A 27,037-nucleotide genomic window follows, 5' to 3' on the forward strand; every position below is an offset into this window, starting at 1 on the left:
AAAAGTCATGCTGAATTTATAAGATTCCAAATCAGTAACTCAAGATCAATGCAGAAATAAAGTTGCATTTTTGATTTTCTAAAAATTGACCTCCTTTCCTTTTCCTCAGTTCTTTTAACCATGCTCATTCCGGGATCAATATGTTCTGATGATCCACTTCTGCACCCTCAACATTGGTTTCCTCCATTATTAATGCCGTTGTGAGAAATTCCTCCCTTTCCTCACCCTAAAGCAGAGGATACTAGCTGGAAGGAATCTTTGTATTCACCATCACCCCAAACATCTATGACTTTGACAAAGGTCACACACACCTCTATGGCCCTGGAGCAAAGGGGATTTTAGGGCAGTGAAACCATAGTTCTATATGAATCTGTAATGGCGGATACATATTACTATGTATTTGTCAAAACCCATAGAATGTACAACACAAAGAGTGACCCTAATTCATTCCCTTTTAAGCCTTGGTATTCATTTGTTGCAATTTTTCTCTTTTTTTGAACATTATTACTAGGATTTTATTGAGTATATTTGTCATTTATTAGAATCTAATTTAGTTTTATTTATCCTTTCGATGTTTGTCTTTTAGTTTGTGAAGCCTTCCTCTAATATTTATCATTTTGTGTCGTCTATTTTCTTTGTGTTTAATTTTCTGCTCTTTTTCTAGCTTGTGATGAATGCTTAGAACTTAGAAATTCAACTTTTCTATATTATACACAATAATATATAAATATATATAATCTAGGATTATACATTTCTCTCTAAGGATAGTTTTAATTCCACCCCAAAAGATTTGATGAATAGTATTTTTAATTGGAAATACATTCTAATTTCCATCGTAGTTTACTCATTAATCATGGGTTGTTTACAAATGTATTTATTAATCTCCAAGCATGTAGGAATTGACGTTAGCAATAAGAATTAAGAAGTTAAGCTCAGGGCATCCTCTGATAGCAGATGTAGTTCCAATTTTGAATAATAAGTAATAGCAATCCCAATGCGTTACTTCTGCACAGATCTTGAGTTCACAAAGTCCTGTATTCCATTTTAATGTATTTTACAAAAGAATTAGTCCAAAAAAGACTGAGGGGAAAAAGCTGGTTTTTCATCAGAGCTATAGAGTACTGCTTTAGGGTTTAAAAAGACCTCTGCAAGTCTTGGGTGTCATAATCCTGATTATTAATGAGGAAACTGAAACTCACATAAAGTAGATTACTTACCCAACATCACATAGCCAGGAGGTGGCAGCACCAGGCACAGGATGCTCTGGACCTTCAGGCCTGCCTGCCAACCCTGCAATGGTCCAGCCTCTTCCTCGGGGTCCCCATCACCTCCCGGTTCCTCAAGCTATAAATGAGAGGATTGAGCATAGGAGTAAGGTCCGTGTAGAGGATAGAGACCACCTTGTCATGGCAGGGGCCCGGTAGCGCCTAGGCCTCAGGTAGATGAACATGGCTGCCCCATAGAAGAGGGAGACAGCTGTCAGGTGGGAGGTACAGGTGGCCAGAGCCTTTTCACCATCCTGAGCAGAGTGCATCTGGAAAACAGCCCTCAGGATGCGAGCATAGGAGGCCAAGATGATGGAGAAGGGAAGGAACAGCATGAAGACACAGCAAGAAAATATCACATTCTCAAAAAGGGATGTGTCTATACAGGCCAGCTTCAACAAAGATAGCATCTCACAAAAGAAGTGGTCCACCTCCCTCAAACCACAGTAGGGAAAGGTCATTACTACTACCGTCTGGATCAAACTGTCTATTATCCCAAAGGCCCAGGAGCTCCCAGCAATCCCAAACAGATTCTCTGACTCATGAGGATGGGATAGTGAAGTGGGTGGCTAATGGCCACACAGCGATCATAAGCCACGAGTCCCAGCAAGAGCCCCTCCGATCCCACGAGACAGACAAAGAAGCCAATTTGTATACCACAACCCACAAAGGAGATGGACTTCCTGCCAGACAGGAAGTTGACTGCCATCTTTGGCGCATTGGTACAGACCAACATGAGGTCCATGAGGAAGAACTGAGGAAGAAGTACATGGGTGTATGAAGTCAAGCATCTGTGTAGATAAGGAAGATGAGGAGGACATTCCCACAGAGGGCCACTGTGAAGACTATCATGATTGCTGAGAAAAGTACAAGGTCAGTTGGACTGTGGGAAAAGATGCCCAATGGGACAAAGTCATCTGTGGATGATTGGTTCAACCACGTCTCCGTGGCTCAGTTGATGTTTCCGGTAACCTGTGAACATGGACAAAAAATATTGGTTGGACTGACATTTCTTTAACCTCTGCATTCCACATCTTCAGCTAGCTGTTTTGTTTGTAACTCATGAGGCCTCAGCAACAAAAGCTTTGGGACATAGAAGAGGACACTCCTTCATATCCCTATGACACAGCAATAGGAGTTCTCCCAGCTCATGGAATTGGACCACATATCTGGACTGGTGTGTATCCTTATCTAGATGAGTAGAAACTGAGTTATTTTATGTGTCATGGGACCTTTGGAGAATCCCCTTTAGCAGGCAAAGTCTTGGCTTTACTGTATGATACAGAGTCTACTGTCTGAGACCACATGGACTTGGTAAACTATCTCTAAGAGGGCTTAGGCCATTTCACTCCCATGAGATAATTTATGTGTTACAGAAAGGGAAGGGAATCAAGCATAATTTTCTCTTTAGTCTGTATATCTTTCTGTATGTGCTGAGAGTTTATCATGCTGGCCACTCTGTTATGTTTGTAATATCAATTATGGAAGTGCTCTCTAGTGCCCCATATGAGAAGGAAGAGCTGCAGTTGGATGCCATTGTTGTCAATATTGGGTTGACAAAAAGTCACAATCCAATGGGGAGCAACAGTGACTTGGTTCCCAAACCTCTTAAGAACAGTGAGGTCTTTAATTGTGCTGAGACTTTTAAATAACTCCAGGATCAAGGCTTCAGTATAAGTGGGCTGGAATCAAGTACAGTTAATACCTACTTACAAAGTTACTTTTAGTAGAAATCAAAGAGCCTTCTTTATAAAAACCTTCTGACTGAAAACTTGCACCTGGCTTTCTGAACATTTTGCTCACTGCCTTATAAAAGTTTCAATCAATTTATTTGGAGCGTGTCACTGAAAAGGGATTTTCCTTGATCTTTGGTCAAGAATTTTTTCTAAATATGTTACTATGGAATGAAACAGGAGGCATGGCCTGATTTTAGACGGACAAAGCTAAATCGAGGAATAAAAGTCATGCATATTTAAAAAGATAAAACTCCCTTGATGATATGATAGTTGCAGTATCTGAACCCAAGGCAAATAACAGAATAAATAATTATAAACAACTGAGTGGAAAACACTGCCATTATTTAGGCACAACTCTTTTATTGTTGTCCTCACACTCACCCAGTGAACCTTGTTTTCACTGTCTAAGGCCTTTACGGTTTTTATAGGATTCTCTCTCTTCTCTCTCATCAGCCTCCTTCTAATTTCACTTGTCTCATGATCCATCCAGGGCTGAACTATCAGGCATTTTCATGGTTCTGAAGGTAGCACAGCAGTGAATATTTTTTCCTTAAGTTTGTATGAGCTATCTACTGCTGTGGAACAAATAGCTCCAAAATTTAGCAGCTTGGAATAAAACAGGGAACATTTGTTATCTCACAGTTTCTGTGCATCAGGAATGTGGGTGCAGCTTAGTTGTTTGCCTCTGGTGTTATGTCTCTCAGGAGGTTACCGTCAGCTGTTGGCCAGATGATAGTCCTCTCAGGGCTGGACTGGAGGAGGCTCCACTCCAAGATCACTCGTGCGGCTGTTGGCAGACTCAGGCCCTCTTCAAAGGCCCCTCACAGCATGGCAGTTGACTTCTCCCAGGGTGAGTGATGGAAGAGAGAGGGAGAGCAAAAGCACCCCACACAGAAGCTGTGGTCTTATAACCTGGAATTGGAAGTGACACTCTGTGAGCTCTGCTGAGTTCTAGTCTTTAGAAGTGAGTCACTAAATCCAGCCCATGCTCACTGGGAAGGGAGCCCACGAGGGCATGAATACCAGGAAATGGGGACCAATGGGACCATCTTAGAGGCTGTCTGCACAGCCTTTCATGTTCTAGTCTCATACCCTGATTGCTGATATAAATAAATGGGACTCGGATAATTTTAACAAGTGATCTTGTCATGTAAGAAAGGTGGTGCCATGCAAGTTGCCTAGAAAACAAAGAATCAAAGATTTTGAGTTTGTCAGTCTGTTTCTCATCTGCCTGGTCTAGTGACAGGCAATACACAATCAGTAAAAATAATGTTTGACTTTTGCATCGCACAGTGCTCATACCTATTCCTCATTTGACCTCATAGTGATCCTGCAATGAAGGTACAGTGATTATTAAATTAGCCCCTCTTTTACAAATGAGGAAGTTGAGGCTCTGAGGAGCTGGCTGGATTGTCCAAGGTTACATGGTGAGTAAGTATGGGCCCCTTCCCAAAACTTGAGAAGGGGCCTTTGGAATGTAAGTTCCAGATACTTTATACCTGGCTGTTTGAGGGAAAAATATCTTTAGAAGGGCAAGCTACCTTATCTTGGAGAAATTCTCAGATAGGAAATTACAGTTCCCTTTCTGTAATTCTTAGCTCTCTCAGCAGGCTTCTGATCCATAATCTGTACTCTTAAACATTAGAGATCCTTTTACTGAAGGGCAGTACTGGTTTCCTTTTGGATATAACTCTCATCACTGTTAAATTAATTAAACAAGGAGGCCAATAGGCTGAGTGGCTTTAATGCCTTACCATCCTACCAAGCAAACCCAAACCTAAGCCTGTAAATGTCTCAAGACAAAGATATCAAAACCTAAGGACAATCAACCAAAAATAGCCAACTAGGATTTCCAATAAGTCAAATGCTTAAGTATAGCCAATCAGATAACTTCCTTGCTTTTCTTCTGCCTTTTCTCTATAAAAGTCTTTCCCTTGGTTCCTGTCAGTGGAGCACTCCTAAGCACTTCCAGTTTGATGCTGCACAATTGGAATTGCTTTTTGCTCAAATAAACTCTTAAAATTTTTAATGTGCCTCAGTGTATCTTTTAACATCACAGATGAATACATGATCATTTATGGTTAAGTTTCTGTTTTTTGTGTTGGTTAGTAGAAGTGGAATTCGTAATCATAGATGAAAATCACAATTACATTTCTGGCCCTGTGAAACTCAGGGAAAGATCTCAGGGTGATGACCATGAGGCTGAGGTGGAGGAGTCAGAGAATCTTTCTGTCCACCTGTCTCTCCAAATGAGACCAAAATCCCCATTGGATCCCAGACACCCCTCCCAAGCCTCAGCCCCAACTCCAACTTCCAATTGCCTGCCTGAATATATGCAATCACATTTCTTGCTGACACCTCAAACAGAAAACGATTTAAGCTTTAATTCTTACCTGCATGTCCCAGAAAAACAATATTTCCTATTCCCATCTTATTTCTTTAAAATGATACCTATTGCCCCATTCAAGCTCAATAAGATCCATGCTGGGTACCCCATGTACCCCAAATCAAACACTCTCCTGGTCCTGTTGGTTTGTCTTAACACAGACTCTTGCTTCTTACAACCAGCCCTCTGTTTTCATCCTTGGTGTCACCGCTATGTTCAGAGCATCACCGTTGCCAGCATGCATGTAATGGCCCTGACTGTGCCTCTCCTTGCGTACTGCAGTGTACTGCAGTGTGTACTGAGAGCCACTCTGTGGGTCCCTTCACAGGTCAGACTTTGAGCCCACGTCCACCTCTAACGGATTGAAGTTCCCATGTGGTCCCGCTCTCCCTTTTCAGCTTTTCATCCCCAACTCCCTCTAAACAAGCCCTATATTCCAAATGATCTGACACCTGCAGCTGCCAAATACAGCTTTTGTTTGACCTTTTTGGTTTGCTCATGCTGTTCCATTCACGTGGCATATCCTCCTCCAAAGTCCTCTAGTCCTCTGATCGGGTAAAACTTGATTGCATACAACCAAGAAACAGCTTTACTTTTAGCTAGGACCACTATAGAATCTCCTTCCCTACCTATTTGGTTTTTTTTTACTTAAAGACACTTTATGTATATTTTAATATCTGATAAGTCTACTCGTCCTTCATAGTTTTTCTTTTTTAGTATTATTTTATTGAGGTCATATTGGTTATAACATTGTGTAAATTTCAAGTGTACATCATCATTATATTTCAGTTTCTGGGTAGACTGCATTGTGCTTACCACCGAGAGTCTAGTTCTTAATTCGTCACCATACATATGTGCCCCTTTACCTCTTTCACCCTCACCCCACCCCCTTCTCCTCTGGTAACCATGAATATGTTCTCCTTATCTATGTGATTGACTATCTTCCACGTATGCGTGAAATTATATGGTATTTGTCTTTCTCTGTCTGACTTATTTTGCCTAGCATAATACCCTCAAGGTCCATCCATGTTGCCACAAAAGGCACGATTTTGTCTTTTTTTATGACTTTTTTTATGACTTTAGTATTCCATTGTGTATATATACCACATCTTCTTTATCCATTCATCGGTAGATGGGCACTTAAGTTGCTTCCAAGTCTTGCTATTGTGAATAATGCTGCAATGAACACAAGGGTGCATGTATCTTTACGTATTGGTGTTTTCAAGTTCTTTGGATAAATACCCAGCAGTGGAATAGCTGGATCATATGGTAGTTCTATCCTTGATTTTTTGAGGAATCTCCATACTGGTTTCCATAGTGGCTGCACCAGTTTGCACTCCCACCAGTATGACAGTTCCCTTCTCTCCACATCCTCTCCAACACATGTTGATTCCTGTCTTGTTAATTATAGCCATTCTGACGGGCATGAGGTGATATCTCATTGTAGTTTTGATTTGCATTTCCCTGATAGTTAATGATTTTGAACATCTTTTCATGTGCCTGTTGGCCATCTGTATATCTTCTTTGGAGAAATGTCTGTTCAGGTCTTTTGCCCATTTTTTAATCGGGTTGTTAGTTTTTTTGTTGTTGAGATGCATCAGTTCTTTGTATATTTTGGAGATTAAGCCCTTATCAGATAAATGGTTTGCAAATATCTTCTCCCAATTGTTAGGTTGTCTTTTCGTTTTGTTGATGGCTTCCTTTTCTGTGCAGAAGCTTTTTAGTTTGATGTAGTCCCATTTGTTTACTTTTTCTATTGTTTCTCTTGCCCGGTCAGACATGGTGCTTGAAAATATGTTGCTAAGACCAATGTCGAAAAGCGTACTGCCTATGTTTTCTTCTAGAAGTTTCATAGTTTCAGGTCTTACATTCAAGTCTTTAATCCATTTTGAGTTAATTTTTGTGTATGGTGTAAGGTAAGGGTCTACTTTCATTTTTTTGCATGTGGCTGTCCAGTTTTTCCAACACCATTTGTTGAAGACACTTTCTTTTCTCCATTGTATGTTCTTGGCTCCTTTGTCCAAGATTAGCTGTCCATAGATGTGTGGGTTTATTTCTGGGCTTTGGATTCTATTCCGTTAATCTGTGTGTCTGTTTTTGTGCCAGTACCATGCTGTTTTGGTTGCTATAGCTTTGTAGTATATTTTGAAATCAGTGAGTGTGATACCTCCAGCTTTGTTCTTTTTTCACAGGATTCCTTTACTTATTTGGGGTCTTTTTTTGTTCCAAATAAATTTTAGGATTCTTTGTTCTATTTCTGTGAAAAATGTTGTTGGAACTTTGATAGGGATTGCATTGAATCTATAGATGGCTTTAGGAAGTATGGACATCTTAACTATGTTAATTCTTCCAATTCAAGAACACAGAATATCTTTCCATTTCTTTGTGTCTTCTTCAATTTCTTTCAGCAATGTTTTATAGTTTTCCGTGTACAGCTCTTTCACCTCTTTGGTTAAGTTTATTCTTAGGTATTTTATTCTTTTTGTTGCAATTGTAAATGGGATGGTATTCTTAATTTCTCTTTCTTCTACTTCGTTACTAGTGTATAGAAATGCAACTGATTTTTGTACATTGATTTTGTATCCTGCAAATTTACCATATTTGTTTATTACTTCTAAAAGTTTTCTGGTGGATTCTTTAGGGTTTTCTATATATAAAATCATGTCATCTGCAAATAGTGACAGTTTCACTTCTTCCTTTCCAATTTGGATCCTTTTTATTTCTTTCTCTTGCCTGATTGCTCTGGCTAGGACTTCCAGTACTATGTTAAATAAGAGTGGTGACAGTGGGCATCCTTGTCTGGTTCCTGTTCTTAGAGGAATAGCTTTCAGTTTTTCACCATTGAGGATGATATTAGCTGTGGGTTTCTCATATATGGTCTTTATTATGTTGAGGTACTTTCCTTCTATACCCATTTTATTCAGAGTTTTTATCATAAATGGGTGCTGTATCTTGTCAAATGCTTTCTCTGCATCTAGTGAGATGATCGTGTGATTTTTACTCTTCATTTTATTGCATAAGCCTCTTTGGATTGTTGATTTCAGGTTCGTTGGATAGATTCCCAGTAATGGGATGGCTGGGTCATAGGGCATCTCTATTTTTAATTCTTTGAGGAATCTCCATACCGTTTTCCATAGAGGCTGCACCAGTTGGCATTCCCACCAGCTGTGTATGAGGGTTCCTGTTTCTCCACATCCTCTACAGCACTTGTTGTTTTTTGTCTTGGTGATTATAGCCATTCTAACAGGCATGAGGTGATATCTTAGTGTTGCTTTGATTTGCATTTCCCTGATGATTAGTGATGTTGAACATCTTTTCATGTGCCTATTGGTCATCTGTATATCTTCTTTGGAGAAGTGTCTGTTCATTTCCTCTGCCCATTTTTTGATTGGGTTGTTGGCTTTTTGTTGTTCAGTTGTGTGCGTTCTTTATATATTGTGGAGATCAACCCCTTGTCAGATGTATGTTTTGCAAATATTCTCTCCCAGCTGGTGGGTTGTCTGTTCATCTTGATTCTGGTTTCGTTTGTCTTGTAGAAGCTCTTTAATCTGATAAAGTCCCACTTGCTTATTTTTTCTTTAGTTTCCCTAGTCTGGGTAGGCATTTCATCAGAAAAGATTCCTTTATGACCAATGTCAAATAGTGTGTTGCCTATATTTTCTTCTATGAGTTTTATTGTTTCAGGTCTCACCTTCAGGTCTTTCATCCATTTTGAGTTAATTTTTGTGAATGATGATAGCAGATGGTCCACTTTCATTCTTTTGCATGTGGCTGTCCAGTTTTCCTAACACCATTTATTGAAGAGATTTTCCTTTCTCCATTGCATTTTCTTAGCACCTTTGTCGAAAATTAGCTGTCCATATATGTGTGGTTTTATTTCTGGGCTTTCAATTCTGTTCCATTGATCTGTGTGTCTGTTTTTGTACCAGTACCATGCTGTTTTGATTACTATTGCTTTGTAGTATGTTTTGAAGTCAGGGATTGTGATGCCTCCTGCTTTGTTCTTTTTTCTTAGGATTTCTTTAGCTATTCGGGGTCTTTTGTTGCCCCATATAAATTTTATTATTTCTTTTTCTATTTCTGTGAAGAATGTCATTGGGATTCTGATTGGGATTGCACTGAATCTGTAGATTGCTTTAGGTAATATAGACATTTTAACTATGTTTATTCTTCCAATCCATGTGCATGGGATATCTTTCCATTTCTTTATGTCATCATAGATTTCTTTCAGTAATGTCTTGTAGTTCTCATTGTATAGGTCCTTCACCTCCTTGGTAAGATTTATTCCTAGGTATTTTATTCTTTGTGATGCAATTGTAAATGGTATTATCTTTTTGAGCTCTCCTTCTGTTAGTTCATTATTAGCATACAGAAATGTAACTGATTTTTGTAGATTGATTTCATACCCTGTGACTTTGCTGTAGTTGTTGATTATTTCTAGTAGTTTTCCAACGGATTATTTAGGGTTTTCTATATATAAAATCAAGTCATCTGCAAATAGTGAGAGTTTCACTTCTTCGTTGCCTATTTGGATTCCTTTTATGCCTTTTTCTGGCCTAACTGCTCTGGCCAAAACCTCCAGTACTATGTTGAACAGGAGTGGTGAGAGTGGGCAGCCCTGCCTCATTCCTGTTCTCAGAGGAATGGCTTTCAGTCTTTCCACATTGAGTATGATGTTGGCTGTGGGTTTGTCATAAATATCCTTTATTATGTTGAGGTACTTTCCTTCTATACCCATTTGGTTGAGAGTTTTTATCATAAAAGGATGATGTATCTTGTCAAATGCCTTCTCTGTGTCTATAGAGATGACCGTGTGGTTTTTATTCTTTTTTCTGTTGATGTGATGTATCACGTTGATTGATTTGCAGATGTTGAACCATCCCTGTGTCCCTGGTATAAATCCCACTTGATCGTGGTGTATGATCTTTCTAATGTATTTCTGTATTCGGTTTGCCGATATTTTGTTGAGTATTTTTGCATCTATGTTCAACAGTGATATTGGCCTGTAATTTTCTTTCTTTGTATTGTCTTTGTTTGGCTTTGGTATCAGGGTGATGTTGGCCTCATAGAATGATTTAGGAAGTGTTCCATCTTCCTCTATTTTTTGGAATAGTTTGAGAAGGATGGGTATCAAATCTTCTTTGAATGTTTGACAAAATTCACCAGAGAAGCCATCTGGTCCTGGACTTTTATTTTTTGGGAGGTTTTTGATTACTATTTCAATCTTTTTACTTGTGATTTGTCTATTCAGATTCTCCATTTCTTCTTGGTTCAGTTTTGGGGGGTTGTATGAGTCTAAGAATTTATCCATTTCTTCTAGATTGTCCAATTTGTTGGCATATAATTTCTCATAGTATTCTCTTACAATCCTCTGTATTTCCGTGGTATCCATTGTAATTTCTCCTCTTTCATTTCTAATTTTATTTACTTGAGCCTTTTCTCTTTTTTTCTTAGTAAGCCTGCCTAAGGGTTTGTTGATTTTGTTTATCTTCTCAAAGAACCAACTATTTGTTTCATTAATCCTTTCTACTGTTTTCTTGGTCTCAATTTCATTTATTTCTGCTCTGATTTTTATTATTTCTCTTCTTCTGCTGACTTTGGGCTTTGTTTGTTCTTCTTTTTCTAGTTCTGTTAGGTGTAATTTAAGGTTGCCTATTTGGGATTTTTCTTGTTTGTTAAGGTGGGCTTGTATCACTATGAGTTTCCCTCTCAGGACCGCTTTTGCTGCATCCCATATGGTTTGGTATGGCATATTTTCATTTTTGATTGTTTCCCGATAGTTTTTGATTTCTCCTTTAATTTCGTCAATGATCCATTGGTTTTTCAGTAGCGTCTTGTTTAATCTCCACATTTTTGTCACGTTCCCAGTTTTTTTTCATGGTTCATTTCCAGTTTCATAGCATTATGGTCTGAAAAGATGCTTGTTATGATTTCAATCTTCTTAAATTCATTGAGGCTTGCTTTGTTTCCCAACATATGGTCTATCCTTGAGAATGTTCCATGCACGCTTGAGAAGAACGTGTAGTCAGCTGTTTTTGGATGGAGTGCTCTGTATATGTCTACTAGGTCCATCTCATCCAGTTTTTCATTTAAGTCTACTATTTCTTTATTGACTTTTTGTCTGGATGATCTATCCATTGATGTAAGTGGGGTATTAAGATCCCCTACTATTATTGTGTTGTTGTTAATGTCTCCTTTTAGGTTTGTTAATAGTTACTTTATGTATATTGGTGCTCCTATGTTGGGTGCATATATATTTATAAGTGATATGTCTTCTTGGTGGAGTGCCCCTTTTATTATTATACATTTCCCTTCTTTGTCTCTCTTAACCTGTTTTATCTTGAAGTCTACTTTGTCTGATATGAGTATGGCAACACCTGCTTTCTTTTGTTTGCCATTAGCTTCAAATATCGTCTTCCGTCCTTTCACTCTGAGCCTGTGCTTGGCTTTAGTTCTGAGATGTGTTTTCTGGAGGCAGCATATTGTTGGGTCTTGCTTTTTAATCCATCCTGCCACTCTGTATCTTTTGATTGGAGAGTTCAATCCATTTACATTTAGGGTAATTATTGATATATGAAGGCTTAATGTTGCTGTTTTGTCACTTATTTTCTGGTTCTTTTGTGTTTCCTTTGTTTCTTGTCCCATTTGTTTTGGACTGCCAATTCAGTTTGGTTGTTCTGTCTTATGACTCTTCTAGTTTTCTCTTTGTTTATCATTTGTGATTTTGTTTTGATTATTTGTTTAGTGGTTACCTTGAGGTTTGTGTAAAAAATCTTGTGTATCAGATATTCCATTATCTGATGGCCTCCTATTTCCTTATACTAAGTCAATTCAATCACTTTCCTCTTCTCCTTCTAAGTCGTTCTTGTTATACCTTATTTTATCTTGTGTTGTGGCTGTGTGTTTACAGTGATGAGGTTAAATTTATTTTTGGTGAATTCCTTCCTTTGACCTTGATTTTAGTATTTAAATAGTTGCTAACCTATTCCGGTAAAGATCTACTATTTTTCTGAGTTTGTTTACCTATTTTTCTCCTTGCTCCAAGCTTTGTATTCCCTTTCTCTTCTTTTGTTAAGGCCTGAGGGCCTTTTTGAGTATTTCTTGTAGTGGGGGTCTCGTGGCCATGAACTCCCTTAGCTTTTGTTTATCTGGGAGAGTTACTATTTCTCCATCATATTTGAAGGATATTTTTTCTGGATAGAGTATTCTTGGCTGAAAGTTTTTGTCTTTCAGTATTTTGAATATATCATTCCAGTCTCTCCTAGCCTGTAAAGTTTTTGTTGAGAAATCCACTGAGAGCCCGATAAGAGTTTCTTTGTACGTTATTTTTTGTTTTTGTCTAGCTGCCCTTAATATTGTTTCTTTGTCATTGACTCTGGCTAGGCTTACCACTAGGTGTTGTGGAGAGGGCCTTTGTCTGTTAATATATTTAGGTGACCTGTTGGCTTCGCTTACTGGTATTTCCTGCTCCTTCCCCAGATTTGGGATATTCTCAGCTATTATTTCCTTGAATAGGCTCTCTGTTCCTCTTTCCCTCTCTTCTCCCTCAGAAATACCTATAATTCTTATGTTACATTTCCTAATAGAGTCAGATATTTCTCGGAGACTTTCTTCATTTCTTTTTAGTCTTAGTTCTCTCTCCTCTTCCATCTGGACCATATCTGTATTCCTATCCTCTAAAATGCTAATTCTTTCCTCCATATTGTCAGCTCTGTTCTTTAAAGATTCCAGATTCTCCTTTATCTACTCCATTGTGTTCTTCATCTCCATCAGCAGTGATTGGTTTTTCTTTATGATTTCAATCTCTTTTGTGAAGAAACTCCTAATCTCACTGAATTGTTTGTCTGTGTTGTCTCGTATTTCGTTGAGTGTTTTTATGATAGCTATTTTGAAATCTCTGTCGTTTAGATTATGGATTTCTATGTCTTCAGGGTTGGTTTCTGGGTGTTTGTCATTTTCCTTCTGGTCTGGTGATTTCATATATCTTTGCACTGTGGGTCCTGTGTTGGCTTTGTTTTTCCTCATCCTGGAAATCTCTGGTTGCAATTTCCACCTGCCACCACTGTGTGGTGGTAAAAGGCTGTGTAATCTAAGCCTCCTGCACTCTGCCTTGGTTTTTCTGCTGAGATCCACGGGTCAGATTGCTTGGTCTAGTCTGCCGCTGATCGCTTGGTCTGGTCTGGTCAGCTGAGCTGCAGGTTCCAGTTTGCGGGGAGGGGGTGGCTCTCTCTTTTGCCCTCTGGGTCCCTGGTGTGGGGGGCTTCTCTTTTGCCCCTCATTATCCGCTCTCTGGGGTGCTCAGATGTTGATGGTAGCCCTGTGACTCTTTTGAGTCCTCTCTCCCCACTTCCTCCAGGGGCCCAGCACGTTCCACTCTCAGATGTGCTGTAGTGTGGATCTTTCTGATCTAGCTTTTCACTGTCTTGGATTCCGTTGTTGGTCTGTGACTGTTCCTTTTGTTGTATCTTATCGGGGGAAGAGTTCATGGGAAAACTCACTCCGCCATGATGCTGACGTCACTCTCCTAGCCTCTGTATTTTTTACCATTGATCTATTTGTCTATTTCTTTGCCAATACCATGCTGTCTTGATTACTGTAGCTTTATAGTAAGTCTTGAAGTCAGGAAGTGTCAGTCCTCCAACTTTGTTCTTCTTCAATACTGTGTTGGCTATTCTGATTCTTTTGCCTCTTTTCCAGGTAAACTTAGAATTAGTTTTGTTGATATTCGCAAAAATAACTTGGTGGGATTTTGATTGGGATTGCATTGAATCTATAGATCAAAGTAGGAAGAACTGACATTTTAACAATATTGAGTCTTCCTATCCATGGACATGGAATATCTCTCCATTTATTGAGAATTTCTTTGATTTCTTTCTTCAGATTTCTTCATATAGATCTTGTACCTATTTTGTTAGATTTATTCCTAAGTACTTCATTTTGTGTGGCGCTAATGTAAATGGTACTGTGTTGTTTTTAGTTTCAAATCCCAATTGTTCATTGCTGGTATATAGGAAAGCAATAGGCTTGTGTATGTTCACCTTGTATCCTGTAACCTTACTATAATCACTTCTTAGTTCCAGGAGTTTTTGTCAATTCTTTGGGATTTTCTACACAGATAAACATGTCATCTGTGAACACGAACATTTTTATGTCTTCCTTCTCAATCTGTATGCCTTTTTTAAAATAATTTTATTTATTTTTCCCCCAAAGCCACAGTAGATAGTTGTATGTCATAGCTGCATGTCCTTCTAGTTGCTGTATGTGGGACACGGCCTCAGCATGGCCGGAGAAGCAGTGAGTCATTACACACCCGGGATCCGAACCCGGGCCGCCAGCAGCGGAGCGCGCGAACTTAACCGCTAAGCCATGGGGCCGGCCCTCTGTATGCCTTTTATTTCTTTTTTCTTATCTTGTACTAGATAATTGCACTGGATACAGAATTTTAGGTTGACGATTTTTTTTCTTTCAACACTTTAAATATTTCACTTCATTCAATTCTTGCTTGCACGGAATTCTGATGAAATTCTTATCATTGTTCTTCTATAGGTAAGGTGTTTTTATCCTCTGCCTTCTTTCAAGATTTTTCTTTTTGTCTTTGTTTTCTGCAATTTGAATATGGTATGCCTAGGTGTAGATTTTTAGTTTTTTATCTTGCTTAGTGTTCTCTAAGCTTCCTGGATTTATGGTTTGCTCTCTGTTATTAATGTGGGGAAATTCTTAGTCATTATTACTTTAAATATTTTTTCTGTTCCTTTCTCTCTTTCTCTTCCTTTTGGTATTCTTATTATGTATATATTGTATCTTTTGTAATTGTCCTACAGTTCTTGAATGTTCTATTCTGTTTTGTTTTGTTTTCACTTTTTTCTCTTTGTATTTCAGTTTGGGAAGTTTCTATTGACATATCCTGAAGCTCAGAGATTTTTTCCTCAGCCATATCCAGTCTACTGGTCAGCCTAGCAAAGGCATTCTGCATTTCTGTTAAAGTGTTTTTGATTTCTAGTATTTCTTTTTGTTTCCTAGTATTTCTTTTTGATTCTTTCTTAGAGTTTCAATCTCTCTCTTACATTATCCATTGGTATTGCAATGTTCTCCACTTTTTCCTTTAGAACCCTTAGCCTATTAATCATAGTTATTTTAAATTCCCTGTCTAATCATTCCAAAATCATTGCCATATTTGAATTTGGTTCTGCTGCTTTCTTTTTCCCTTCACACTGTTTTTCCTTGCCTTTTAGCGTGCCTTGTAATTTTGGTTGAAAACTGGACATAACGCATTAGGTATTAGGAACCAAGGTAAACTGGCTGTGATTAAGTGTGATGATTTATGTTGACCTGGCTAGGAGTTACACTGTGTTTGCTGTGGCTGTAGCTCTCTGAGAGCTCAGGTTCCTCTCGTGTCCTTGTTTTTATCTACCCCAGAAAGTCCTTCATAAATAGCGTTTGAGCCTTGCAGTCTTTTCAACTGCAATCTGCTGTTATTGTGCAGGGGTCCTGTTGCTGTGTGGTGAGGTGTTGGGAGGGGGAGTGGCCTATGGTTCTATGATTAGGTCTCAGTCTTCTTATGGGCCAGTGCCCCTGAGATATGACCTTCACAAATGATTCTCAGCTTTTTTCCTGCCTTACCTATGACAGGAAGGCTAGAGGCAGCTGGAGTTGGCTAATCGTTCTTCCTCAGGTCAGAGGAAATAGTTTCCCTTGAGTGCTGGTCTTTGTTACAGAGAACTGGAGGAAGAACAGGGTGCTCCAACATATTTCAAAATGGTGGCGTTTCCTCTGTCCCTGCTCATAGCAGGAGGGGATTTTCCTCCAGTCTTCACAGTGAGAACTCAGTGAGGCTCCTGAAGGTAAAACTCAAGAAAGTGTAGGGGTCCCCTGGAGTTTGGAACTCTCCAGCTAGTCCACAATCTGCCTCCAGCAGTTGAAAAACTACAGTTTGTGTTCCTGCTGGTACTGGGTCCACCAGCGGACTTCTCCACTTGGGCTCTGCTCCTGGTAACCTGTGATTCTCTGTATCCACCTCTCTCCAGTGTTCAGGGTAGTTGTCTGCCCTGTGACCTCAATTCTCTGACAGATCTAAGAGGAGATATTGTTTTTTAGTTTATTCGGTTGTTTTCTGTTGTAAGGATGGGAGTGATGCGTCTAAGCTTTTAATGTTGCAGAGCAGAAACCTGAAGTCTAGGTTACCTTTCTACTGTGCCTGAGGTTCTCTCTCATGCTGCCAACAAAGGGACCTAATTCCACTTAAATGACCCATTTCCTTGCATTGACTTGATTTTTTTCATGCTATTGGTCTCTTCTCTTGCTTCTTTGACCTACTGAAAGCAACTTGTCCAGCAAGAAGGTGACAGTTGAAATCGTGGTCAGTACCTGGCCCCACAATGAGGTTGTAAGCTTCCAGGTTACTAGAAGGCAGATGACAGCTGGGCCCCAGCTTGCGTGGGGCTTATCTTGCCAAAACCAGCTCCAGGCTGAGCAAAGACTCCGCCCAGCGCCCCCATCCTGCCCAGGTCACCTGCTGCTTCTCTGTTTCCCAGTCCTAGGGCTCTCGCTGACTGTTCTTCTATAAATCCACCCTCCAAGGGAGGTTTGGAGAGCATCCCAGGGAGGCAGCAGCAGTGAGAGATACACAGAGCCCCAGAAATGACATGGTTTTGGACCTTGGTCTGCAAAGTCTTCTCCAAATTGTTGCTGGGAAAGAGGAAGACTGTAAGAGTTCCTTGGCCTCATGTGGACTGTGGCAGCCAGTACACAGGGGTCCGGTGGCTGGAAGAAGAGTCCCCCAAGTCTTATCAGCGTGGGGGGGGGTTCCAGGACTGAGTTCCAGGCCAGGACTTTGGAAGTAGGCATCACCACCAGACACGACATGGCCTGAAGTCAGTCCAGAGCTGCTAGTGGAAGAGCCCAGGAAGGAAGCAAGTGGAGTGTTGGGAGTAGGGCGAAGGCTGGGCCCAGGGCCACAGATGCCAAACCAGAGATGCCCATGGTGGAGGAATGCTGGGAGAACACCAGCATCATTAAGTTTGCAATAATTCTTTTACATAATTTTTGAAAATACTTTAACCTTTAAGAATCAAAATGGCTACATTTGGAACACTATGTATCAGTCAGTTTTTTGACGTTAGAAACTGGTAGGCCATGGTCTTCAAGACAAAAAGCAAGCATTGCTGTCCTTTGAAACAGCTGGTGAATCTCGCGCTGCTGTGTGTGCATGAAAGAACCTTTTATACTTGTATTTTTTGTGTTGAATATCTATTTTTAATTTGCATAATTATGTTTTGATTCTTCATGCTTTCTCATTTTATAGAATTAATTTGCATTGACCATAAGCTATAAATAAAAGAAATAAATGTGTGAAATAAGTGGCTAAAAGAGGAGCGGATTTCCTTTGATGAATGGGGGCGGGGTGGGAAGAAAACTGTAGATGGGGTGGATGTGAGGGTCTCCCAGCCTTGGGAATGTAATGCTCATGAGAGGCAAGTTCCTGCCCTCCACGGAGAGAAGGGGGGTACTGCCACTCCCTTAAGCCAACCCTAAAAGAACATTAGGTAACTTTGGGGGATACCTGCAAGAAGAGCTTGGCATCTTATTTGATAAGACTGTTGATCTGCCCAAAGGAAAACTGGGGGTTTAGCCCTTGGAGAGAATCTGCCCAGCCCCCCAACAAGGCACACACAACAAGGTGTGAGTTTCCTGTGGGTCAAAGAACATCTGGAAAGCTGGCCATATTGAGCCATTTTGCTGCATCCTTTCTTTTTTTTTTTTTTAAAGATTTTATTTATTCATTTTTTCCCCCCAAAGCCCCAGTAGATAGTTGTATGTCATAGGTTCACATCCTTCTAGTTGTTGTACGTGGGACTCGGCCTCGGGTTGGACGGAGAAGTGGTGCCTTGGGGCGTGCCCGGGATCCGAACCCGGGCCGCCAGCATCAGAGCGCGCGCACTTAACCGCTAAGCCACTGAGCCGGCCCTGCTGCATCCTTTCTAAGCACGCTCTCTGCTCGGTGACAGGTCCAGCATCACAGGAGCATTGGGGTGTCCTGGAATGAAAAGGCAGAGCAGAGGTTAGGGGTTCAGCCAAACCTGCAGGAACTGAGGAATGGGGAGGACCCAGAGGAGGCTGTGGCTGCACGATGTTTCCCTCATCTCTCTCTCTTGCCTCTGGTGCTGAGGGAACAGCAAGAGCCTGTCAGAGGGAGGAAGGAGAGGTTTCTGGAGGCAGAACAATCCCTCCCCATTGCAGGCCCCCAACCTGTCAGGGGTCAGAACTGGATGTGAGTTCAGTGTTTGCAAACTGGACAGATCATTTAACAATTAAATTTATATGAACACTGTGGGCCCTGCCCAAGATGCTACTGAGGGACAAGAAAGAAGGATGCCACAGAGGCAAGCAAAGGTAGTGATGTGAAAACGCTAAAAGACATAAAAACATGTCATGTCACTACTTCGTAGGAAGACTGTTAAATCAGAAGGTTTCAACTGTACATTTTAAAAAGATTTTTTTGTGATTGTTTCCCATCGACATGAGGCAGAAAGAAAAGAAGCACTGACTTACTTTTTTAATTACAAAAGCAATACATGATCCCTGTAAAAATTTATGTACACCACAAAAATTTACAGTGCCACAGTACCCCATACTTTATTTATCTGGTTTCCTAGTAGCATGTAGGTGGTTTCCAACCTTACACTGCTGCAGTGAGCAGCCTCAGTAACTTTAGGTACTGGTGTGAATATTTCTGTAGAACAGATTCCGGGATGTGGAACTGTTGGGTCAGGAATGTTCACATTTATAAATTGGTTGACAGTACCAAAATTGACCTCAATATGGCTGCACCAATTTAGAAGCCTGGCAAAAATGTGTGGGAGTGCCTAATTCATGGGAATGTTTGTCTTCTCATGTAAGATTCCTGTGTGGCCAATGATGACTTGACTTGCACCTGCAGTGGAGGTTGAGGTCCTCTCTCAGCCTTTGTGAGTTAGTGTCCCCAGGCTGCCTCAAGCAGGAGAAGCCTCACAAGCAGACTCCTCACAGGTGTGTTTGTTCACTGGACTGGGATCCACCCATAAGTGCTGGGTTCACCGGTTCCCAGTCTTGAGGGATAACGGCATGGAAAATGTGAACAGTAGGGAGGACTAAATATATCATGCCCTGTTTTTAGAAACTTGCAAAAGGGTCATGGGACATGGGCTGGAAGGAGATGGGTGTCTACTCTGAATGTTCTGGCCTCCTGAACGGCCTCCAGCACAGTCTTTGTGGCTCACAAAACATGTAGCTGAATGTCTAAGATCCCTTCCAATTTAAGGCCAGGCTTCCCATCATTTAAAATGTGCTGATGGAGCTACTGGTCATTTAAAAATGATTTAATGTTGCCTTTTGTATCAGCTATATGTTTTCTTTTCTCTTTTTCTTTTCCTTTCTTTCTTCTTCTTTTTTTTTTTGTGAGGAAGATCAGCCCTGAGCTAACATCCATGCCAATCCTCCTCTTTTTGCTGAGGAAGACCGGTTCTGAGCTAACATCTATTGCCAATCCTCCTCCTTCCCCCCACCGCAAAGCTCCAGTAGATAGTTGTATGTCGTAGTTGTACATCCTGCTAGTTGTTGTATGTGGGACGCCACCTCAGCATGGCCGGACAAGCGGTGAGTCGGTGTGCGCCCGGGATCCGAACCGGGGCCGCCAGTAGCGGAGCACGCGCACTTAACTGCTAAGCCCCGGGGCCAGCCCCTGCTTTTCTTATTTAATGCACAAAAATGATCTCAAAGGAATAGATAATGGTCGCATACAGTCAAGGAACATATCTTTAATGTTATCACAAAAACATTTGTGAGTAGGATCCCAAAATATTTGCAAACTAATGCAAATCATTACAGAAAATGAAACTTCATTTTTCTGAATATCATACACAATATGTTAATAAGGCTATAATTTTATCATAACAGGTGGCCAAGCATACTTTCCTAAGTTCAAAAATGCATTTATTTGATTTGTTAGAGAAACAAATCACAATAGATGGCCCAATGCCCTGTTTGGAATTGTATAAAACGAGTCCTGTGCGGGAGCTGGTGTCTTCCGAGAGCCAACCATGTGCATCTCCTTCCAACTCCACTAGCAATGTCACATTGGCAGCCAGAGGTCAGCCACGGTGGGACTACTTACACCATGGAAATCAGCAAATGCTACAGACTTTTTTCCCCAGACAGCCAGTTATTAAACATTTTCCAGACACCACTGCATTCCTTTATCATTCTCTTTATATATTACTATATTTTGGAATGAACCATTTGAGAATAAGTTACAAACATCAGGTCCCATTACTCCTTAATACTTTTTTTGTGTGTGTGTGAGGAAGATCAGTCCTGAGATAACATCTGTTGCCAATCCTCCTGTTTTTGCTGAGGAAGATTGCCCCGGGCTAACATCTGTGCCCATCCTCCTCCACTTTATATGGGACGCCAACACAGCATGGCTTGACAAGCAGTGCGCCAGTGCGCGCCCAGGATCCTAACCTGCAAACCTCGGGCCACCGAAGCGGAGCGTGCGCACTTAACCATTGCACCACCGGGCCAGCCCATTACTCCTGAAGAGTGTATTTCTTAAAACAAGGGCATTCTCATACATCAAAATCAGGAAGTTAACATTTGTCCAATATTACTATCTGATCCACAGCCATTTTTTAAAATGTCTCTTTTTCTCCAAATAATGTCTTCTATAGGTCTAGGGTCCCACCCAGGGTCACCTGTTGTGTTTACCATCACCTGTTGTGTTTACTCTTTCGTCTCCTTCAATCTGAAATAATTCCTTAACCTTGCCTTTATTTTCTATGACCTTGACATTTTTGAAGAGTATCAGTCAGTTTGTCTGATGTTTCCTCATGATTTATGAATGTTGGGGGCAGGAACACCTCAAAAGTGATGCTGCTGTGTTTTTTTCACCGCATTGTATCAGGAGGCACATAGTGTAAATTTATGTCATATCTGGTAATGTTAACTTTCGTCACTTGGTTAATATGGTGTCTGCCAGACTCCTCCACTATAAAGTTGATTGATAAGTGTTTTGTACTTCTAAATTAATAAGTAAGTAATTAGTATTTTGTGGGGAAATATTTCAGACTTCTATTGTAGGGTAGAGCTTTCTCTTCTCCTTCATTTATTCATTCATTTATTTATGTATATCAGTGTAGATATAGATACTCTTGGATTCCTATTTTCCTTAATCTGTAACCACCATTAATTATTTGATGTTCAAATTTGGCCAGTGGGAGTCCTTTAAAGCTGACTTTTCTGTACAATTGGCATCTCCCCATCATTCCTTGAACATTTCCTTACTTTCTGGTAGAGGATGTTGGAGACTCATTCCGGTATGTTCTTTTCAACACCACCAAGCTATTAACTCAATTCTGACACCATCTACCTAGAGATAGTGTCAGATCTGACAGGTGAAGGGCTCAGTCCTACAAGATTGCCCCCACTTCACACACCAACTGCAAGTCCAGGTTGTTACCTGTGCTTTTGACCAATGCACGATAAATCAGAGGTTTCCACAATCCACTCCTTGGGTTCAATTAATTTGCTAGAGCAGCTCACAGAACTCATAAAAACAGATTACTTACTAGAGTACTGGTTTATTATAAAAGGATATAACTCAGGAACAGCCAGATGGAAGAGATGCATAGGGCTAGGCATGTGGGATGGGGTGCAGAGCTTCCCTACTCTCTCCAAATGCCACTCTCCCTGCATCTCCAAGTGGTCACCAACCTGGAAGCTCCTCTAACCCACTCCTTTTGGGTTTTACGGAGGCCTTATTACATAGGCATGATTGATTAAATCATTGGCTATCAGAGATTGAACTCCATCTCCAGCCCCTCACCCCTCCAGGGGAGGGGAGTGGGGCTAAATTACAACCCTCTAATCACATAGTTGCTTCCCCTGGCAACCAGCCCCATCCTTAGGGACTTTTCAGAAGTTATGGCATAATTTAAACTCGGGTGTGGTTGAAAGGGGCTTGTTATGAATATGAAAAGACACCCTTATCACATAGGAAATTCCAAGGGTTTTGGGAGCTCTGTTCCAGAACTTAGGTTGAAGATTAAATATATATTTCTTATTATAAATGAGAATATCACACCCATCTTTTCTCTGACCCAGCCCTGGAGTCCTTCATTTCTGTAAGGAGCCTTGGTTCCTTTCAGTGGAAAATAATACTAAAAACCAAGTTCTGGGTGCTAGGAGTGCTCATTGGTACAGGAGTATTGTTTCTTAAGCTCTCAAAGCAGCTAGAGCTAGGAATCATCTGTATGCACACATATCCAACTCCCTATCTATCTATTTATCTATCATGCACCATCTATCTACCTATTCATCAATCATCTAGCTATCTATCATGCGTGTGTTCCATCTATCTATACAAAGTAAAAACCACAAGGTCACAGAGTTCTTCTTTCATTCTCTCCTTTCCCCTGTCTGTATTTTTTGTAATTTCCTTTCTCTGACAGAGAAACTTGACTCTCAGCACGCTTGGTGAATTTTCTCATTTGCTTGTTGAGCAATTCTTGTCATTCTCTACTTTAATGTTCAGATTGCCCCACAATTGATGAGTTGGAGCCTCTTCAGCCCAGCCTCTCTGTCCTCTTGCTAGACCCCATCAGTTATGAGCACATCTGTACTTTCTGGCACAAGATGCTCCAGATGCACACCGTGCTTTCTCTGCCCCAGCCCCGGGATCAGCTTTCTCCAAGTTCATTTTAGTGGGGACTGACATTTAAGACTAGGATCTGAGCCCTAGATGAACTCACTGCTTAAGAAGTGACATTGCTTCTAGATGTTTGTAGAGCTAGAAAATATATACAAAAAATATACAAATTAACTGATACCTCTAATCCAATCCAATCAGGTTTCTCCCTTTTCCCCCCATTCCAGTTTCCTTCTCCATCTTCCACAGGAACACCCCGGCTCCTGGAAACATCAATCTATTTTCACTCTATTGTTCATTCCTACCATACACACAAACAAGCCTTGGAACTGCCTCTTTTTCTTAAAGAAGGTCACACACACACACACACACACACACACACACACACACACACACACCCCTCTATGTGTGGGTGAGTGGCTATGTGCATGTGTGTAGCCAGGCCCTCCCTGGTTGTCCCAGCCCCTCGCTGGCTCTCTCTCTCCTTTCGTACCAGGAGGTAAATTTCTGATATCTCCTTCCACAGTGTCCTCTGGGCTGACCACTTTGTTTCTAGATAACAACCCCTTGACCCAGCCCACCACGTATCCCTCATGACGGTCCTCTGCCAGTTCTTGGCTTCATATTTCTTACTCCCTTCAGGACACACAGGGAACCAGCCCTCACATGTGCCACTCACCCAGTGCTCTGAGACCCCCTGCTCCCTCCGGCCCCCTGGACTCCGTCCATCTTCTGCAACCCAGTCTGTGTCCTCTCCTTAAGGCTCCTCAGGAGACATGCCTCCTCCCCAGGCACAGTCGGTGGGCCTCGCTGCTGACTCAGGACCTCCAGCGCTGCTCCCCACCACTGTCCTGAGGCGGGAAAGCTCAGAAGACTGCCGCAGAAGGCGAGGTCTCCTGAGCCTCCAGCAGCCGAGGTCTGCGGTGGCTGGACACCGACACCATCCTGGGCTCCAGTAATAGCCCCTGGGGCCTGCTGTCCTTGCCAGGGCTGCTGGTTTTGTTTTATTCATTTTTATTATGAAAAGCATGTGGTGGTTGGGATTTTTGGAGGGAGGTGCACATTAGCACCCATTTTTCTAATCTGACTACCATGTTGCATTGATGTTAACTTTTTCACCTATTCATATGAAGTTTTGACAAAGATTCCTTGACAAAAATCAGGTGCCTTTGAGCCCTCTTCTTCACTACCATCAACCTTGGCCTATAAAGACTGCAGTTTCCCAGCACAAATGATTTCTTTTACCACCCTGCCTAAGAGACTTGAACAAACTCTGGCATCATTTCTAACAACTCAAGGCTGTGTCCCTGGGATGACCCATTCTCCTTTGAAGTTCCTACCTGGGAAAACTCAGAGCTCACAAAGGAATTTACCATCTGTGTCAGCCAACACTTGACGATAGGGTCCCTGTCTCCCAGTCTCTCTAGGAGAGTGGGAGCCAGTGTCCACAAGCAGTTAGCAAACCCAGATAGCCTAGTCGTATGGACCAATCCTCCTTCCTGCTTTTTGTAAATTTCCACTTCCCTGCTTTCTCTCCCCACTCCCTCATCCTCCCTTTAAAACATGTAGTTACCTCTGCACTAGTTGAATTTGGGCTGAACTTACACTAGACTCTCTTCTGTCAACTTAAAAAGGAAATTTGCCTGTTATTTCATCTCAAAATGAATTTATTTGGGAATAGCCAAAAGAATTGCAATTTGGAATCTGCATGCTATGGCAAACCGTAGGCAAATCCAGAAAACACAAAAGGCGAGCTCCTTTTATAGAGAAAATGGGGGCAGTAGGGAGGGGCTATTGTAAAGGAAAGTCCATTAGGGGAGAGTAACAGTTCAAGGCAGCAATGGCTTCTCATTGGCTGAGCTGTGGCATTTCTCATTGGCTGGGCTGTTGCCAGGTGGGGAGAGAAATGTTCCTCCAATAGTAAAGTAGTTTTACTTGCTGTCCAATATGCAAACATCTCTTCCTGTTTGGTTTAATTGAGGATGTGTGATAGGGTGTGAGAGCTCCCCCTACAGGCCTTAACACCAATTGTGTTAAGATTTCTACTATTAATTTCCACACTTCCATACTGCAATAGTTATTACTGAATAAAATCTGTCTTGGTTGCTTGGGCTTCTTATGAACCCATGCAGAAGCTCCCTGATGGGCATCTGAAACCATCAATTCATGGCCTAAAATGAAAATACCCACTACCTGAGAACCTAGAACTTGCCCTTTCAAAGCCGCCTTTCCCTCTATCCCCTCAGTCTAGCCACGCTGCCGTCTCTTACCATAAATCCTCCCTCTGGACCCCCAGGACATCCGGCTTACCTCAGAGTGCTCCTTGGACCCTCAGACTAGCTGAATAACCCATACCTTTGCAGGCCTCTTAGAGCCAATGCTCCATGCCACTGTTATCAAAAGGAGAAAACATCACAGTGGAAGGCCCAATTCCTACATTATACAGACAGGAAACTCAGCCACACAGGCACATCCCCAATTCTGTGCACAGAGGATTCAAAAGAGCATAATATCTGTAGTACATCTTTCTGGAGCATCAATTTTACTATAAGATTTGGAAGAAACAAAGCTATTTAGAGTTCTAGGCAGCTCACACAAATCCATCAGTGTCGGCTACAAGATCAAAACTGTCCTCAGATAGCAGAGTGGAAACTGGCATCAGCAGCTGAAATGGGAAAAATGGCTCTCAAGAAGAATAGATGATCCACCCATGCCCTTGAATTCTCCTGAAACCTCTTTTTTGAGCTGTAGGAAGATTACTGTACCCTATGATAGACTACCAGAAATGCTTGTGACTCCTACTCTTCAGCAACCAAACGCTCTTTTGGACTCTTGAAGCTTGGAGGCTGAACACAGCAGAAACCTGCTCCTGCACATGGAGCTGCTGTGAATGCAGAACCAGAGTCAGCTGTTGAAAGTCCTTGGTGAAGCTAACTCCCTTCCAGCTCTTCCCTAAGGCCGAGGAGTAATGAGTCCTTCCCCTATGGGGTCATTCCACTGTGTCCTCTCAGTTGCCTAGCAGGAAACCCTGAACCATCTCCTCTCACCCATAAACACGGAAGAAAAGAGGGACAAGAGTAGAAGGGAGAAGGAAAAACAACTTAGTCTCTGAAGTTTTGCCCAGGTGAGGGTGGAGGGACTGGCCTGCACCTAGGTCCAATGGACCTCTCCTCTTATCTTCCAGGTGGATCCTGGCCATCCTTTAAGCTCAGCAGTTATTTTGGACACAATGCTTTTGAAGGCCATAGAGGTGCCAGATAGCATCTTAGTCTGAAAACCATGGAGAGAATGTCACAGTATTTGTACACCTCCATCCTCCACTGTACAAAGTCCTCTCAGCTGGGCTTGCCATGCACAAACAGCAGCATATATTTCTTGCACTGCTTCTACCCACACTATTTGTGTCCCACACCTGGTCGACTTCCTGCACCATGTTGTTGGGCTCCATGGAGCTTATGATATTCATGCTCCACAAAGTACAGGAAGCATGGCTTGAATTCCCCACACTGTTTCTTGTCTTAGCTGACCACCACTGGATGTTTGATAGCTTCACTCTCTTTGAGCTTCCTGCCTGGTCTTTCCGGCTGACCTGAAACACAGATGTCTTCCTATGAAGGCCACTGATTTTCTGAAAAGTGATGCTGATGAACTTCAGCCCTGACTCCTGGCCCTCCCCAGGCTGTTGATTTTCTGTGTTGCTTCTCTTATAGTAGCCAGCCCTGGTGGGCTAGTGGTTAAGATTTGGTGCACCACCATGGCTCATGTTTGTTTCCCAGTCAGGGAACCCAGCACCCATCTGTCAATTGTCATACTGTGGTGGCTGGGTGTTGCTGCAATCCTGAAAGCTATGCCACCAGTATTTCAAATATCAACAGGGTCACGCATGATGGACAGGCTTCAGCAAAGCTTCTAGATGAAGAGAAACTAGGAAGAAGGGCCTGGCCACCCACCTCTGAAAAAATTGGCCATG

The 27,037-nt window shown here is 41.6% G+C and overlaps 1 pseudogene; it reads right to left on the reverse strand.

Moving 5' to 3' along the window:
• Positions 1–1,200: 1,200 nt before the first annotated feature.
• LOC131401997 (olfactory receptor 2V2-like) lies at positions 1,201–26,533 on the reverse strand (annotated as a pseudogene).
• Positions 26,534–27,037: the final 504 nt, after the last annotated feature.

Source organism: Diceros bicornis (genome assembly GCF_020826845.1).
Source record: "Diceros bicornis minor isolate mBicDic1 chromosome 3 unlocalized genomic scaffold, mDicBic1.mat.cur SUPER_3_unloc_1, whole genome shotgun sequence".
NCBI classification, from domain to species: Eukaryota; Metazoa; Chordata; class Mammalia; order Perissodactyla; family Rhinocerotidae; genus Diceros; species Diceros bicornis.